The sequence below is a fragment of the Molossus molossus genome, unplaced genomic scaffold, assembly GCF_014108415.1.
Source record: "Molossus molossus isolate mMolMol1 unplaced genomic scaffold, mMolMol1.p scaffold_m16_p_10, whole genome shotgun sequence".
In the NCBI taxonomy this organism is placed as follows: Eukaryota; Metazoa; Chordata; class Mammalia; order Chiroptera; family Molossidae; genus Molossus; species Molossus molossus.
The window spans coordinates 102576227-102580924 of record NW_023425345.1 but is presented as its reverse complement, the minus strand read 5'-3'; the positions used below and the strand labels follow the sequence as shown (position 1 = coordinate 102580924).

At 37.5% G+C, this 4698-nt stretch overlaps 1 pseudogene; it reads left to right on the top strand.

The window, feature by feature from the left end:
* Positions 1 to 3794: 3794 nt before the first annotated feature.
* On the top strand, positions 3795 to 4285 carry LOC118623832 (annotated as a pseudogene).
* The last annotated feature ends 413 nt before the right edge of the window (positions 4286 to 4698 follow it).

Genomic DNA, 4698 nt, shown 5'->3' with positions numbered 1-4698 from the left:
TTGGAGACCTGAGTTTAGGTTTGCCCCAGTCTGCTAAGGAGGGAGGAAAACATCTCTATTATTCTGGTCAGGAAACAAATGTGTGCACTGACTCACAGGGACATGTGTTTCTGTTCTCTTAGGTGGTTTACTTAACAAACACCCTTGAACAGACAGCCCAGGACAAAACTGTCACAAAATGTGTGGAAACACCATAGAGAATCCCCACCCCCAGCCCCTACTCACAGTGGAATCACCTACTTTCAAATAGTACCTACTTCTTAAATTCCGTGAAATGGAAATTTGTATATGCTTTACATCACAAATGTAGGTAATACAATCTTTATTTTCTATAGATCTCATCCTCAAATATTTACAGCTTGGCACAAAATTGACTCATACCCTATAATTAAGTACCATTAAGTCTGGCAACTTATCCTACTTTAAAAGCACATTGCCAGAACATACTATTAATCTCCATGGAGATAGCTGGGCTGCCAGTCACCTCTCAAACACACACACACATACCAGTGGACTATGGAAGACATTGGAGCACTGGGGAGTATACAAAAAGATGCATTCAGCCCTGGCCGGTTTGGCTCAGCGGTTAGAGCGTGGGTTCGCAGACCAGAGAGTCCCGGGTGCGGTTCCTGCTAAGGGCACATACCTCGGTCCTGGTTGAGGTCGTGTGAGTGGCAACCACTCAGTGTGTCTCTCTTACATCGATGTTTCCCTCTCTCACTTCCTCCCTCTTTCCTTCCCATTCTATCTAAAGATGAATGCAAAAAAAATGTCCTCAGATGAGGATAAAGAAAAAAAGATGCATTCAGTTCAATTGACTTGTACCTTCCCAGCAATACTGAGCGGAAATAGAAGTTCATATGCCAGTGAGATATATTATGGTCCAGTATGCAAAAGTTAAAGTTTCTTTGCAGCAATATAAATCAGACAGAAATCCAATTCTTTCTTTCTTTTCTTTTTTTCCTCCAAGCTAGCCCTCTAAATCCTACTTGGATAGTTAATCATGTTAAAGTTTAAGTGCCTAAATATTTTATTTCCATTCTGGTTCACCAATTTTAAAGATGGATTATAAATCTATATCAAGTTGTTCCGGGAGATATGGTGACCAAAATAACTTCTTGAGCTGTATATCCGATTTCATTCTTTTTTCTATGCTGCATTTTCTAGCCAGGCAGTTCAAAGGGATAAAAGAAATATGCACGGTGTGGTGAATGGTTGGAGAAGTCAACTATTTTGAATACACGGTTGATAGTTAACTATCAGGAATGAGGTAAAACAGCATTGAAAAGCACATTTCTAAATAACTGAAACCATGAAAAATATTTAGATACATGCAAATTCTGCATATGGTTGAAAGCAGTTTGAATTTGAGTTTCCATTTATTTTAAATATGGATTTATGTAAAAAGCATCAACTAATTTCATGATTTTAGAGGAATATGTGTGTGAAGGGAGATAATAAAATAAATGGACCTTTAAATAAAAGATCATCTGACTGTATGGCATAATCATATATATTATCATATTTTGTCTTTATGTCAGTTTTATTTGATATACAAGAAATTTATAAAAAACCTTTATTTTGTGAATATTAAAATGAATTCAGAGAGTTTGTGTTTCTGTCAAGTTTACAGAGTGATTAGTAGTAGTTTACTAGAGCTCAACATTTCTTGGCCAGGACTATTTTCACTACGCGTTAAGTTCACTTTTATTACTACTATCTATCCTTTATTAACATGTATTATGTGTCTGGCACAGTGTAAGGAGTTTTGCTCCAGCTATCTCATTTTATTTTCATAACGGATAGGGTCAGTTATCATCTTCATGATATTCAATATGTAGTAATTTTGCAAGGTCACAGAGAGAGTAAAAGCTTGATTCCAGTCTCCAAACCTAGGCACTCCAGAAGCAGGAATCTTAACTGAAATTCAACCCTAGAAATGAATGGATTCAACAACCTCTCGATCACTAATATCTGTAGTATACACTGTGGATTGGATTTTGAAACACTCCTCTGTCAACAATAAAATATATTAAGAGTCCATGAACCTCTTAAACTTATTAAAAATGTAAATTCAAGCATGCTCTTTTAATCAAACATTAAACCTTAGAGTAAAACATCAACAGAAAATCTTGTTGATAAATAACAGTTTCTGTAATGCATAGTGAATAGAGTAGCAGCAATCAAAGCAAGGCATCTCTTTCAAAAGTCATTTTGAAATACTTTGGTAGTGAAATATTTTCATTTCAAGTACAGAGAGTTAACATTGCGTTCAATTTGTACAACATCCAGTGCTCATTGGATCTAACTGACGATTCAGAGGCAGGAGCCCAGTCTAGGTTCTGTTTATTATTCTCTGCAAATTTTATATTACTCTGTGATGCTTTGGAAACAAAACAGTTACTATTCATCTCCCACAGGGAGAACCATGCACTATATAAAACTGTAGCCAGTCAGTTCCCTTTCTAAAGAAGTGTTTTAGAAAGAGCAGACTTTCCTCTTTCCTTGCAGTTTTGTCAAGGAAAGAAAAGTAATCACAATGCATTCAAGTTCAAAATCCTTGAGATCTGTGTCACCTACAAATCGAGCAGATCTTGAAATTACATTTTAAAGCAGTGGGAATTCAGAGAAAGTCTGACCTGCTGCTAAAAATAACTACAGAAAGATTCTTTGTGTTGCCTTTGCCTTTTCATACATAGATAAGACACAATACAGTATTTAAAAGAGCTGCATCACAAAGACTGAGAAATTAGATAAAATTTAAGGTTACAGAAAAATGGATTTTTCTACTTTTCCATCCAAATCTTAAAATTGGGCTTTCTGAAATATTTTTCATTCCTTTATTTGAGGCAACTTTACATAGAAATATACATAGACAGAACACTGTCTTGGTATTATTATAAACTCTTAATTATACTTATGATAATCTTACATTTTCATGATAAATAATTTGCTCATTATGGGAAAAGAGACACTTCAGTGGTCCCTTTCCCAGTTTATCCTTTGGACCATACTTTCACTGAGTCAGCTACACCAAAGCTATTACACAATGTTTACTTAATGTTTATATCTACATGTTGAATGACATTTTACTTATATCACATCTGCTAAAGAATATTGTGTGAAAATTGTTTTTACACTTGTTGAAATTCTTTTTACTCTATTTTTCTTCTTTGTACTCCTAGGTGACAGAAGGAATCTCTTAATTTAGCACTTTCGATTTATAATAAAATATTAAGTGCATTATTTCATAGTGCCATTAAAATATGTTCATTTTTCAATCTGCTTTAACAGTTTCATCTACTTTAGTGATACCTAGTTTTAGAGTATATTTTTGAATATAGAGCTTAATGGAAGTAATAGGTCCCTGTGGAATAAATTACGTGTTTGTTTAAAAAAAAAAAAAAAGGGCAGGTGGCGTTCCCTAGCTGTTAGGGCGGTGGTGGGGTCCAGGCCGGCTTCCAGGGCTCCCAGGCGCCGCCACTTCTCCGGGCGGAGGGAGCGCTGCGGTGGGCGTCGGGCAGCCCTGGGCGTCGGCAGCCCTGGGCGGGGGGACAGCGGCTCTGCGGGGAGAGAGTGGAGCCCAGGGGGCCACCGCCCTCCGGGCCCAGGGCTGGTCCGGTGCGCGGCCTCCTGCAGCAGCTCCTCCGGGCGGGGGCGGGGCGCGGGGCTTCGGGGAGCCGCCACTTTTCCGGTGTCCGGTGCCAGCGCTGGTCGGCCCTCCAAGGGCTGGCAGCTGGAATACCCGTTTGCTGGGAAAGGTGTCTTCCAGGCTTATATACGCAAGTTGAAAATCAGAAGATGGAAGACTGATGTATACCGGGAATCTGCCACGAACAGTTACTTGTGTGAAATGTTTCTCTTCTACAAGTGCCATCAGCCTTGACTTTCTACCATACATTTTTGCACAAAACAATGTTGTATTTGGAAGTCTGCCTTTTCAAGTCTTATTTTATGGCATCGTAGGAAGCTTTACAGTGATCACTCCAGTCCTGCTTCCCTTTATTACAAAAGGCTGTGTCTTTCGGTTGTACCACGAGGCCAGGACAGACACTTACAAAGCCATTATTTACCATGTATTGCTTTCAGAAAGGAGTACATTGTTTCCTCAGAATGAGGTGAATATTCCAAACAGCACACACGTGTTCACCACATTTTATGCTAAAACAAAATCAGGTCTCTTTCCAAACCCAGGGACTATGACCATCTAATGGGTTATGACAAACCATTCACTTTTGATATAGAAAGAATCAGCGAAAAGAAACAGTTTGAAGATGAGAAATGAGCCTATTGTTTTTATGTTTGTGATTTATTAAATGCGATTTATTTTTCCATGTATAATAATAAAATTGCCTTTTGTTTTTTGTTTAAAAATGCAGCAACGTGTAAAAAAATATATGGCTATGGATGGATCATTCATGATAAACTTCCATTTATTAGGCCACAAAAAAAAACCTCCAATATATTTTTAAAATAGGAATAGTTAACATTCTCTTATCACAAAGCAGATAAGCAGTTAACATTTTCTTATCACAAAGTGAAGCTATATATCTAAAAAGAAACCCCACAAAGAAACATTGTCTTATTTATCTTAAAATTATACCAAAACAATAAAGCATCTCTTAAGCAACTTCGGAGTTACGGGGAAAGTTTAATCACAAATTGAGAAATCTTTAATATTATGTCAATTGAAGCCTG